The 15,094-nt window shown below is 37.7% G+C and overlaps 1 protein-coding gene across 2 annotated transcripts in view; it reads left to right on the top strand.

Moving 5' to 3' along the window:
* Positions 1-15,094, top strand: part of pinta (prolonged depolarization afterpotential (PDA) is not apparent) — a 127,911-nt gene that overhangs the window by 99,642 nt on the left and 13,175 nt on the right. The window lies entirely within an intron of this gene.

Genomic DNA, 15,094 nt, shown 5'->3' with positions numbered 1-15,094 from the left:
AAAGGTTGCAACACTCTTCTTACGTATCAATATTGCTGGGCTGAGTGGTTCAGGCGGTTGAGGCGCTGGCCTTCTGACCCCAACTTGGCAGGTTCGATCCTGGCTCAGTCCAGTGTTATTTGAAGGTACTCAAATATGTCAGCCTCGTGTCGATAGATTTACTGGCACGTAAAAGAACTCCTGTGGGACAAAATTCCAGCAGCTTGGCATCTCTAAAAACTGTAAAAGTAGTTAGTGGGATGTAAAGCAAATAACATTATTATTATTAGTATTATTATTATTATTATTATTATTATTATTATTATTATTATTATTATTATTATTATTATTATTATTATTATTATTATTATTATTATTATTCAATACTGCCATTGCTGTGGTAGGAGAACTACATAGTGATAACTCACATGTGCACACAGTTGGGTTATGTCTTTGTTGTTCTGTGGACTGGTCTAATAGACTCGTCCAGCTGTAGAAATGGAGGCAAGCAAAGAAGAGCAGAGGAGTGTGGTTCATTTTCTGGTGGCTGAGGGTGCTAGAGTAGGCAAAACTCATTGTCGCATGTCTGCTGTGTATGGCAAACACTGCATGTCCATGAAGAGTGTGTATGAGTGGCATAGGAGATTCCGAGAAGGGCGCACATCACTGCAAGACGATGTGCAACCAGGTCAGGCCCATCGAGCCATATTCTCAACCTGATGTGATAGGGTGGATTGATGGCCTTATCTGGGAAAACCGATGAATCACAGAGGAAGAAATTCGTGTTCTGGTCAGCATTAGCCATGGCTCCATGCATGCCATTATCAAAGATCACTAGCATTTCCATAAAATTCTGTATCAACTGATGGAGGGGAAAAAAAATAATCTGACAGAATAGCATCATGTCTGATTCATCTGCAGTGGTACCACAAGGAAGAGTATGCATTTCTGTCCTGTATCGTCACAGGGGATGAAACATGGTGCCACAATTTTGAGCCCAGGAGCAAACGGCAAAGCCAACAATGGAAACATTGCAATTATCCCCACCAAACAAATCCAAAAATGTCCACACAAGTTCCGGTAAAGTCATGATGATTTTCTTCTTTGACTGCAGGGGCCCTCTGCATGTCGACTTCCTCGAGCATGGAACCACAGTCAATGCGCAGCACTGTGAAGATACTTTGAAGAAACTGCAAGGCACCATACTGTCAAAATGCCCTGGAATGCTGTTGGACAGAGTCATTCTGTTGCATGATAATGCTCTCCTCCATCCTTCGAACCTGGACAAGGCTACACTTCAGCAATTTGGTTGGGAAAAACTTCAACATCATCTGTACATCCCGGATCTTTCACCTTGTGATTTTCACATTTTTGGCAGCCTGAAGATAGACATTCATGGACGTCTGTTTCATTCGGACAAGGAAGTGCAAGAGTGGGTGCCGTTGTGGATCCGTCAGCAACCTACCTCTTTCTACAAAACTGGATCGTCTCGTCTCCCAGTGGGATAAATGTAGTAACACTTTTGGTAATTACTTTTGAATAAAACCATTCCATGGTCACATTGTAGTGGGTGTTCAGTTTTCATTTGACTGCCCCTTATATTTTGCTTTGACAATCAAATGCAGTGTGTGTGTGTGTGTGTGTGTGTGTGTGTGTGTGTGTGTGTGTGTGTATTTTAATTTTTTAACATATCATTAAATATGAATAATGAGTATTAATTAATTTCTGTCATGCTAAAATTAAGAGTGAATGAATGGAGAAGGGAAAAAGAAAAAAAGTTGGGGGTGGGGGGTGGGATGGGGTAGGGAGATTGAGCACTATGTTAGGGATGAGCAAAATAAATAATTATATAACAATGAAGAACAAAGCAAATCCATAGTACAAGAGCCCATTAAGGTCTTGGGCTGCCTGCAGATATTGGAGTGCCACATGGTCAGCATGACTACATGCTCCACCATATTCCTTGGGTTTCTTGATCGGGTTCGTATCAGAGACAGCGAAGCTGAGTGAACCCTGTTCCAGGACTGAAGTGGTAGGCACACTAACACCACACTACCTACACCACAGGGCTGGCATACAACAGACTGTGGCTATGCAGAGCAGATATTTACATCAATACATTTTCTGAATGTGGATTTCAGAAGCTCTATTTGTCAAATACCGGTAACCTGAAAAGCTGGGGACTGCAGGAGAGGTTTTTATGAATATATTTAAAGAACCATTCAGAGCACATTAAAAAACTGAGCAATTGAATCTCAAGGCTCTGTTCTAACTATCTTTCCCCTCCCACGTTTAAACGTACTTTCTTTTACCTAAGTAACTGTCATAACATTTTCAACATGACATCTAGACAGTGGCATAACATTTGGGCCTGCAGGGCCTGCAGTGCAGGTGGGTCTTAGGCTTAAGAGGGACTGCAGATTTCCCAACAAAAATAATTAAATTAAATTAATAAATAAATAAATTTACCAGAATGCCCCTTTGAATGGGGAAGTTTGTATAATGATGCTTTTATAGAATGGGTTGAAAAAGACTGTTTTTACCATTCATAAGTAGATATTAGGTGAATGTATCTAGCTGAAGTTGTTATTATTGTGTTGAGTCTCTCATGTCAATGAGAGCCTCTCACAAAACGCACTTAAAAAACAAAAAAAAACAAAAAAAATCACCATGACAACCTCTGTAACTGATTGAACAAAGTTATTAGTAGTAAATAACTCAATCATAACTGCAAGTATCCCAGATTTATGCACAGTGTTTTACCATTTTCTGACTCTTTCTGTTACTGTTTCTTTCACTGAATGATCATTTTTGAACTAGAACTTACAAAGAACTCTGAAATGATAATGACCCAAGACAAGTGAAATCAGCATTCTCACTATCGAAAGTGAAAAGGCAAGATCCACTGATGGAAGTGAAATCAATACCTTTTAACCCCAGAAAGCATGCTGCCTGACTCAGTTTCATTAGACTTTGATGAGCGCACAGTAAAGTTTTAAAAACATACAACTGGGCAAGTTCGCTGTGCGATTAGGAACGCGCAGCTGTTAGCTTGCATCCAGGAGATAGTGGGTTCAAATCCCACTCTCGGCAGCCCTTAAGATGGTTTTCTGTGGTTTCACATTTTCACACCAGGCAAATGCTGGGGCTGTAGCTTAGTGAAGGCCACGGCCGCTTCCTTCCCATCCCTTGGCCTTTCCTATCCCATCGTCGCCATAAGACCTATCTGTGTCAGTGCGATGTAAAGCTAATAGAAAAAAATACAAATAAAAGGTACAAGTTGATGTTGCATTTCAATCCCAATGAAGTATGTACTTTTTAGAATAAAATCTATGAATTAGTTTTGTAATATTACAGTTAGTCTTTTCCACATATTCATCATCATCATCATCATCATCGACCAACTCCAGTTGCCCGGGTGCGGTGAACATATTGTACTGTATTAAAGGGATATAATTGGCATAAAAGTTTTGTTGGTATTTGCTGCAATTAAATTTATGCATGTTATTGGTAGGTTATATACAATTTCTTTGGCAGGACCCAACTGTAATTTCTGCAGGCGGGCCTGTGTCATATGCCTCTTATGCCTCTACATCTACATTTCAAATTAGGAGTGTACCTAAATAGTCCTTTTACCATATCTTTCAAGTTAATTGACCTGATTTTAAAAGTGGAAACTCTGTAATTGTGACATATTTCCATACTGACTACAAAATGGCATATCACAGCTCCTATACTAAATTCTAAGGACACTTTGGAATGGACACATCTTAAATCTGATGTACCATCATGCTACTATATTATCCTTAATATAGGACGACGACTTTTTCTTATAACAGAATACCTAATATTGTGGTTGGAAGAGAACAAGAGTTGGTGGCCATGATTGTTAAGGCATTGAAGTCTAAGTGGTCTGACACTGTGGTTAGTTGGTTTGAGTCCCGATGGTCGAAAAAATGCTCACCATCAGAATGTTGGCTGGCAGGGTAGGAGTGGTGGTGGTATACAATTTCTAATCACTAGATTGCATGTCAAAAGCCTGGATCAAAATCCAAACCTGTCCGCAGTGCTCATATGGAGTGAAAGCATATGACGCTGTTGATGGTAATCCATCGGATGGGGACGTTAAGCCTTGAGCAGACCCCTTGGTGCTATTCGACAGAAGTAGGCTATGTGCTGGCACCAGGTTTCACCCTCTCCATTCTTACTATCATATATCATATCATTCATTTCATCTCGTTAACTGCTCTAATGAGGTTGATGTCAAGAAAGGCATCAGGTCATAAAAACTTGCCACGACAGATTCATCTCACCTCATACCCGACTCCAGAGAGAAATGGGACAATAGTTGGACAAACAAACAAACAAACAAACAAACAAACAAACAAACAAACAAACAAACAAACAAACAAACAAACAAACAAACAAACAAACAAACAAACAAACAAACAAACAAACAAACAAACAAACAAACAAACAAACAAACAAACAAACAAACAAACAAACAAACAAACAAACAAACAAACAAACAAACAAACAAACAAACAAACAAACAAACAAACAAACAAACAAACAAACAAACAAACAAACAAACAAACAAACAAACAAACAAACAAACAAACAAACAAACAAACAAACAAACAAACAAACAAACAAACAAACAAACAAACAAACAAACAAACAAACAAACAAACAAACAAACAAACAAACAAACAAACAAACAAACAAACAAACAAACAAACAAACAAACAAACAAACAAACAAACAAACAAACAAACAAACAAACAAACAAACAAACAAACAAACAAACAAACAAACAAACAAACAAACAAACAAACAAACAAACAAACAAACAAACAAACAAACAAACAAACAAACAAACAAACAAACAAACAAACAAACAAACAAACAAACAAACAAACAAACAAACAAACAAACAAACAAACAAACAAACAAACAAACAAACAAACAAACAAACAAACAAACAAACAAACAAACAAACAAACAAACAAACAAACAAACAAACAAACAAACAAACAAACAAACAAACAAACAAACAAACAAACAAACAAACAAACAAACAAACAAACAAACAAACAAACAAACAAACAAACAAACAAACAAACAAACAAACAAACAAACAAACAAACAAACAAACAAACAAACAAACAAACAAACAAACAAACAAACAAACAAACAAACAAACAAACAAACAAACAAACAAACAAACAAACAAACAAACAAACAAACAAACAAACAAACAAACAAACAAACAAACAAACAAACAAACAAACAAACAAACAAACAAACAAACAAACAAACAAACAAACAAACAAACAAACAAACAAACAAACAAACAAACAAACAAACAAACAAACAAACAAACAAACAAACAAACAAACAAACAAACAAACAAACAAACAAACAAACAAACAAACAAACAAACAAACAAACAAACAAACAAACAAACAAACAAACAAACAAACAAACAAACAAACAAACAAACAAACAAACAAACAAACAAACAAACAAACAAACAAACAAACAAACAAACAAACAAACAAACAAACAAACAAACAAACAAACAAACAAACAAACAAACAAACAAACAAACAAACAAACAAACAAACAAACAAACAAACAAACAAACAAACAAACAAACAAACAAACAAACAAACAAACAAACAAACAAACAAACAAACAAACAAACAAACAAACAAACAAACAAACAAACAAACAAACAAACAAACAAACAAACAAACAAACAAACAAACAAACAAACAAACAAACAAACAAACAAACAAACAAACAAACAAACAAACAAACAAACAAACAAACAAACAAACAAACAAACAAACAAACAAACAAACAAACAAACAAACAAACAAACAAACAAACAAACAAACAAACAAACAAACAAACAAACAAACAAACAAACAAACAAACAAACAAACAAACAAACAAACAAACAAACAAACAAACAAACAAACAAACAAACAAACAAACAAACAAACAAACAAACAAACAAACAAACAAACAAACAAACAAACAAACAAACAAACAAACAAACAAACAAACAAACAAACAAACAAACAAACAAACAAACAAACAAACAAACAAACAAACAAACAAACAAACAAACAAACAAACAAACAAACAAACAAACAAACAAACAAACAAACAAACAAACAAACAAACAAACAAACAAACAAACAAACAAACAAACAAACAAACAAACAAACAAACAAACAAACAAACAAACAAACAAACAAACAAACAAACAAACAAACAAACAAACAAACAAACAAACAAACAAACAAACAAACAAACAAACAAACAAACAAACAAACAAACAAACAAACAAACAAACAAACAAACAAACAAACAAACAAACAAACAAACAAACAAACAAACAAACAAACAAACAAACAAACAAACAAACAAACAAACAAACAAACAAACAAACAAACAAACAAACAAACAAACAAACAAACAAACAAACAAACAAACAAACAAACAAACAAACAAACAAACAAACAAACAAACAAACAAACAAACAAACAAACAAACAAACAAACAAACAAACAAACAAACAAACAAACAAACAAACAAACAAACAAACAAACAAACAAACAAACAAACAAACAAACAAACAAACAAACAAACAAACAAACAAACAAACAAACAAACAAACAAACAAACAAACAAACAAACAAACAAACAAACAAACAAACAAACAAACAAACAAACAAACAAACAAACAAACAAACAAACAAACAAACAAACAAACAAACAAACAAACAAACAAACAAACAAACAAACAAACAAACAAACAAACAAACAAACAAACAAACAAACAAACAAACAAACAAACAAACAAACAAACAAACAAACAAACAAACAAACAAACAAACAAACAAACAAACAAACAAACAAACAAACAAACAAACAAACAAACAAACAAACAAACAAACAAACAAACAAACAAACAAACAAACAAACAAACAAACAAACAAACAAACAAACAAACAAACAAACAAACAAACAAACAAACAAACAAACAAACAAACAAACAAACAAACAAACAAACAAACAAACAAACAAACAAACAAACAAACAAACAAACAAACAAACAAACAAACAAACAAACAAACAAACAAACAAACAAACAAACAAACAAACAAACAAACAAACAAACAAACAAACAAACAAACAAACAAACAAACAAACAAACAAACAAACAAACAAACAAACAAACAAACAAACAAACAAACAAACAAACAAACAAACAAACAAACAAACAAACAAACAAACAAACAAACAAACAAACAAACAAACAAACAAACAAACAAACAAACAAACAAACAAACAAACAAACAAACAAACAAACAAACAAACAAACAAACAAACAAACAAACAAACAAACAAACAAACAAACAAACAAACAAACAAACAAACAAACAAACAAACAAACAAACAAACAAACAAACAAACAAACAAACAAACAAACAAACAAACAAACAAACAAACAAACAAACAAACAAACAAACAAACAAACAAACAAACAAACAAACAAACAAACAAACAAACAAACAAACAAACAAACAAACAAACAAACAAACAAACAAACAAACAAACAAACAAACAAACAAACAAACAAACAAACAAACAAACAAACAAACAAACAAACAAACAAACAAACAAACAAACAAACAAACAAACAAACAAACAAACAAACAAACAAACAAACAAACAAACAAACAAACAAACAAACAAACAAACAAACAAACAAACAAACAAACAAACAAACAAACAAACAAACAAACAAACAAACAAACAAACAAACAAACAAACAAACAAACAAACAAACAAACAAACAAACAAACAAACAAACAAACAAACAAACAAACAAACAAACAAACAAACAAACAAACAAACAAACAAACAAACAAACAAACAAACAAACAAACAAACAAACAAACAAACAAACATTGTGGTTGGAAGAGAACAAGAGTTGGTCAAGGGAGGTTGGATAGGAAAGATGAGAGAGAAGAGCAAGGCACAAGTAAATGAAAGTAATTCAACTGGTGTCTTGTAGTCACCACTCCAAACTCACAGGTTTTGAGCCCCTAGTAAGGTTGATACTGTAACAGTAAATACAGTACTTTGACGAGCATGAGTTAGATGCAGGGCATGTACCGTTTCTGATTGAAGTGCTCACACAGGAAGAGGACTGTCTGGAATTGATTCTTAAGTTCTTTTTTAAAATTCTGAATTTATTAACAGAGTTCAAAATGATATCACCTTCACACAGCAAATATGCAGGAAATGGTTCTTTCCTCATCCAGGCTGGTGATGTGCTTGAAATCCGGTTGCTCTCCTCGTACTGCCATCAATCTCCTCTCGGCACCATGGAACCACAATTTCTCCCACGATGGAAAGTTTAGAAGTTCTGGAATATCCATACGACGTCCAGAAGATCGGGATAACGTAGTAATGTGAGCATTGAGATTTGGTTGCATGGGGAATGACTTATGACTGTACACATTAGTACCTGGGACACAGAAAGAGTTTCTTGAATAACAGATTTGAATGTTGAACAAAAGAATCACTCGTAGTGTAACGTAATCAAATGTCAATAAAATTGACTAAAGAAAATGTGATACTTGAAACAGTTTGAAATTATCACACACTAAATATTTATTTAGGGTTACATGAAATTTTAACTGAATCACTTGAAAGGAAAATGTTTCATTTGTAAACCGATTTGGTTCATTAATTTGAAATTAAATGAAATGGGTTTCACTCTTCCACAGTGCGTGGTTTGATCACACAAAAACATACTGTCTATTGAAAACCTACAGTATAAATGCACAGTTCATTGCTAGTCATGAATAAACAGTTTAATTTCACGGTGAATGTACACCTTAAACACAGTCTAATGTCTACCATGAATGCAAGGTTCGAATACGTAATTCACTTCTTAACACAGTTCAATGTCTACCATGAATGCACGGCCTAAATAAATATCCATAGTCAGTCATTAACACATGGCTCATTGTCTATAGCGAATGCACAGTTCAAATGAGCGTTTCACAGTCTATCATCAACTCACAGTTCAATGTCTGCACAGATTAAATGCATAGTACACGGATTGAAACTAATCACAGTCCAATGTCTACACTGAATGCACGAGATATTGGAAAATCCTACGATTTCTATAAGTCCGATGACACAGTCATAGATTGAAATTAATTCATTAACTCATCCCTTGTCACAGTCTGAAGAGTTCTAAATCTGACACACAAAATTTGAAGTATTTCAATTAGTTGGCAAGGCAAATATCATTCACAATTTATCACTGTTCAGATTGTTTTATCAATCATGGGTTATAAACACTTGTAAGAAATCTAAGTTTGAATCATCTGTCCGAATAGATCACCTTTAAAGTTAAAATCAATCTTAACTGAGGCTAGATTCTATCACTCGTGAATCATGGGAAATTTACAAGTCCACACACAGTGTTATAAAGTTTAAGTCAGAGACTCGGTAAAATAAGACTATCACTTGCAACTCGCTGAAATATTTATAAGTTCAAATGTGGAGTCTAAGTCTTGAACTTGGCGAAATGAGACTATCACTTGCATAGCGTTGCGGTCCCCACGAGCCGACCGACTGTGGCATAGGGGATCTGTGTTCTCACCCGCTGCTTGCCGCATGAACTCCACACACACACTCTGACACACACCGTTCTGCTTAGGGAAGCAGCTCTGAATTTATACACAAACCAAGCTAAAATCTGTCTTTACATTTCACTCAACAACGTTGTCTCTTGCTGGATTTTTACCAAACCTTGTAGGAATGGAGATAAAATATGGGGCTACATGATGATGTTGTTGATTTTACCCAACTATTACTGTGAGTAAGGTTATTAGCCGAAGAACCTTTCGAACATTCCATGCTGACGTAGGCTCTCTCTCTGTGTCACGGGGAGGCAGGCTGTGACGTCAACCCACTCTACGTCACACACACACAGATTGTTCGCTGTCCCTGGCTGCCTTCTGATGCTAAACTGGCATGTAGCATGAAATGAAGTTTTAATTGCGGGGACTTAGTTCCATACCGCCATTCCCGGTATAATACATTGTTGAAAACACTGTCAAAGATCTCCTAAGATGAATCGAAAGGATTGGGTATGCAGTAGATTATTGGTGTTGATCCTGCTGAACTACAAGTGGTGGAAGTTGATGAACTGAAGAAAGAATTATGCAAGCGGACTTATAATGACAGGATCACAATATGAGGAAGATACACCATAATATGGAAAACTGTGCTCTTAGTGAGTGTCCCCATATGACTAATGTCTAACTTCAATCAATCAGTCACTACTGATCTGAATTTAGGGCAGTTGCTCAGGTGGCAGATTCCCTATCTGTTGTTTTCCTAGCCTTTTCTTGAATGATTTCAAAGAAATTTATTGAACATCTCCCTTGGTAAGTTATCTAAATCCCTAACTCCCCTTCCTATAAACAAATATTTGCCCCAATTTGTCCTCTTGAATTCCAACTTTATCTTCATATTGTGATCTTACCTACTTTTAAAGACACCAATGAATGAACGAATGAATGAATGAATGAATACTGATCTGCATTTAGGGCAGTCACCCAGGTGGCAGATTCCCTATCTGTTGCTTTCCTAGCCTTTTCCTAAATGATTTCAAAGAAATTGGAAATTTATTGAACGTCTCCCTTGGTAAGTTATTCCAATCCCTAACTCCCCTTCCTATAAATGAATATTTGCCCCAGTTTGTCCTCTTGAATTCCAACTTGAATTCCAACTCAAACTTATTCGCCTACTAATGTCATTCCATGCCATCTCTCCACTGACAGCTCAGAACATACCACTTAATACCAGTATAGTTGGTCCGTTATTGGACATTATACATTTTCCAGCTAACTCATTCATGGTTGCCAGCGTTTCACCCCAGTGTGCTAAATTGGGTTCATCAGTTCATCACCAAGACGCATGGCTAGTGCATACCGCGGAGGCCACTGTGTAGGCTACTTGGAGCCACCAGCAGTGTCTTGCGCATGGCTAGTGCATACCGCGGAGGCCACTGCATAGGCTACTTGGAGCCACCGGCAGTGTCTTGGTGGGTGTGCTATTTACCAACTGATGAGCCCAATTTAGCACACTGGGGCAAAACACTGGCAACCAGGAATGAGTTAGGTGGAAAATTTATAATGTCCAATAATGGGCCAACTATATTGGTATTATAAATTTACTCATTTGGGACAAATAGTTGATGTTCGCTATGGGAATCAACATGTACATCAACATACCACTTAGTCGAGCAGCTCGTTTCCTTTCTCCCAAGTCTTCCCAGCCCAAACTTTGCAACATTTTTGTAATGCTACTCTTTTGTCGGAAATCACCCAGAATAAATCAAGCTGCTTTTCTTTGGATTTTTCCAGTTCTTGAATCAAGTAATCCTGGTGAGGGTCCCATACACTGGAACCATACTCTATTTGGGGTCTTACCAGAGACTTGTATGCCCTCTCTTTCACATCCCTACTATAACCCCTGAACACCCCCATAACCATGTGCATAGATCTATACCCTTTATTTACAATCTCATTTATGTGATTATGTGATTACCCCAATGAAGATCTTTCCTTATATTAATACCTAGGTATTTACAGCGATCCCCATAAGGAACTTTCACCCCACCAACACAGTAATAAAAACAGAGAGGACTTCTACCTTCATATTTGATAGAAAGTGAAACATTTCCACATAGGGTTTTGAATGATACTGAATCTTAGCAGCACTACCTTGACCTCAAGTCAGTCAGTCCAGGGAGTTCAGACATAAAGTTTCATCGCAGCTGAAATAGTAAGGATGTTTCCCTTGACCAGAAAACTTTTGGCGACTTCCTGTCAGAGTTATGATGTTGGCATTCGTTCTTAGTTTTGCAACACTGCATTACTGTTAACTCAAAGACTGCTACTAACTGTGAAGACTTCATGTTGACAAGACATCACTAGTCCAACATCACATTTTTGCCTTGCAGAAGCATAGAAACATTACTGATATTAGAGAAGTTCCAGTTTAACAATCACACTCCACGAATATTATTCGATATGCATTTACGATTCTTTCCTATCAGTCGGTCGGTCGGTCGGTCGGTCGGTCGGTCGGTCGGTCGGTCGGTCGGTCAGTCGGTGCATTTATAGGCAACCATCCTCTATATCAATCAATTACTACTGATCTGCATTTAGGGCAGTCGCCCAGGTGGCAGATTTCCTACTGTTGTTTTCCTAGCCTTTTCTTCAACGATTGCAAAGAAATTGGAAATTTATTGAACATCTCCCTTGGTAAGTTATTCCAATCCCTAACTCCCCTTTCTATAAACAAATATTTGCCCCACTTTGTCCTCTTGAATTCCAACTTTATCTTCATATTGTGATCTTTCCTATTTTTAAAGACACCATCCAAACTTATTTGTCTACTGATGTCCTCCCACGCCATCTCTCCACTGACAGCTCGGAACATACCACTTATGAACATTAAAACAAGAATAATAGTTAACACCAACTTTCCAATACTTGTCTTTCCTTATATTTAGGAAATAAACATTACAACAGGCGTTGTAAGATGGGACATGTTTCGCTTAACCGTCGTAAGCATCATCAGCCGAAAATAAATCTTAGCCTAAAGCTTTACATATATATATATATTTATATACACTGACTGACAGAGCAAATGCAACACCAAGAAGGAGTGGTCAGAACTTTATGCCAATTGCAGGGTAGACTGACGTCACTGAGGTATGCTCATGATGTGAAATGCGCCGCTGTGCTGCGCACGTAGCGAACGATAAATGGGACACGGCGTTGGCGAATGGCCCACTTCGTACCGTGATTTCTCAGCTGACAGTCATTGTAGAACGTGTTGTCGTGTGCCACAGGACACGTGTATAGCTAAGAATGCCAGGCCGCCGTCAACGGAGGCATTTCCAGCAGACAGACGACTTTACGAGGGGTATGGTGATCGGGCTGAGAAGGGCAGGTTGGTCGCTTCGTCAAATCGCAGCCGATACCCATAGGGATGTGTCCACGGTGCAGCGCCTGTGGCGAAGATGGTTGGCGCAGGGACATGTGGCACGTGCGAGGGGTCCAGGCGCAGCCCGAGTGACATCAGCACGCGAGGATCGGCGCATCCGCCGCCAAGCGGTGGCAGCCCCGCACGCCACGTCAACCGCCATTCTTCAGCATGTGCAAGACACCCTGGCTGTTCCAATATCGACCAGAACAATTTCCCGTCGATTGGTTGAAGGAGGCCTGCACTCCCGGCGTCCACTCAGAAGACTACCATTGACTCCACAGCATAGACGTGCACGCCTGGCATGGTGCCGGGCTAGAGCGACTTGGATGAGGGAATGGCGGAACGTCGTGTTCTCCGATGAGTCACGCTTCTGTTCTGTCAGTGATAGTCACCGCAGACGAGTGTGGCGTCGGCGTGGAGAAAGGTCAAATCCAGCAGTAATTGTGGAGCGCCCTACCGCTAGACAACGCGGCATCATGGTTTGGGGCGCTGTTGCGTATGATTCCACGTCACCTCTAGTGCGTATTCAAGACATGTTAAATGCCCACCGCTACGTGCAGCATGTGCTGCGGCCGGTGGCACTCCCGTACCTTCAGGGGCTGCCCAATGCTCTGTTTCAGCAGGATAATGCCCGCCCACACACTGCTCGCATTTCCCAACAGGCTCTACGAGGTGTACAGATGCTTCCGTGGCCAGCGTACTCTCCGGATCTCTCACCAATCGAACACGTGTGGGATCTCATTGGACGCCGTTTGCAAACTCTGCCCCAGCCTCGTACGGACGACCAACTGTGGCAAATGGTTGACAGAGAATGGAGAACCATCCCTCAGGACACCATCCGCACTCTTATTGACTCTGTACCTCGACGTGTTTCTGCGTGCATCACCGCTCGCGGTGGTCCTACATCCTACTGAGTCGATGCCGTGCGCATTGTGTAACCTGCATATCGGTTTGAAATAAACATCAATTATTCGTCCGTGCCGTCTCTGTTTTTTCCCCAACTTTCATCCCTTTCGAACCACTCCTCCTTGTTGTTGCATTTGCTCTGTCAGTCAGTGTACATCTACAATGAGATTTATTACTTGTAATGTAACATACCACTTAGTCGAGCAGCTCGTCTCCTTTCTCCCAAGTCTTCCCAGCCCAAAGTTTGCAACATTTTTGTAACGCTACTCTTTTGTCGGAAATCGCCCAGAACAAATCGAGCTGCTTTTCTTTGGATTTTTTCCAGTTCCTGAATCAAGTAATCCTGGTAAGGGTCCCATACACTGGAACTATACTCTAGTTGGGGTCTCACCAGATACAAATAAGCTCTCACCTTTACATCCTTATTACAACCCCTAAATAATCTCATAGCCATGTGCAGAGATCTGTACCCTTTATTTACAATCATATTTGTGTGATTACCCCAATGAAGATCTTTCCTTATATTAATACCTAGGTATTTACAATGATCCCCAAAGGGAACTTTCACCCCATCAATGCAGTAATTGAAACTGAGAGGACTTTTCCTATTTGTGAAGCTCACAGCCTGACATATATCCCCGTTTATCATCATACCATTGCCTACTGTCCATCTCACAACATTATCGAGGTCATTTTGCAGTTGCTCACAATCTTGTAACTTATTTATTACTCTGTACAGAATAACATCATCTGCGAAAAGCCTTATCTCTGATTCCACTTCTTTACATATATCATTGATATATATATATATAAGAAAACATAAAGGTCCAATAATCCTGCCTTGAGGAATTCCCCTCTTAATTATTACAGGGTCAGATAAAGCTACCTACTCTAATTCTCTGAGTTCTGTTTTCTAGAAACAGAGCCACCCATTCAGTCACTCTTTTGTCAAGTCCAATTGCACTCATTTTTGCCAGTAGTCTCCCATGATCTACCCTATCAAATGCCTTAGACAGATCAATCACGATACAGTCCAATTGACCTCCTGATTCCAGGATATCTGCTATATTTTGCTGGAATCCTACAAGTTGGGCTTCAGTGG

The sequence above is a fragment of the Anabrus simplex genome, chromosome 7 (assembly GCF_040414725.1).
Source record: "Anabrus simplex isolate iqAnaSimp1 chromosome 7, ASM4041472v1, whole genome shotgun sequence".
Classification (NCBI taxonomy): Eukaryota; Metazoa; Arthropoda; class Insecta; order Orthoptera; family Tettigoniidae; genus Anabrus; species Anabrus simplex.
This window is presented reverse-complemented; position numbering and strand designations above follow the sequence as displayed.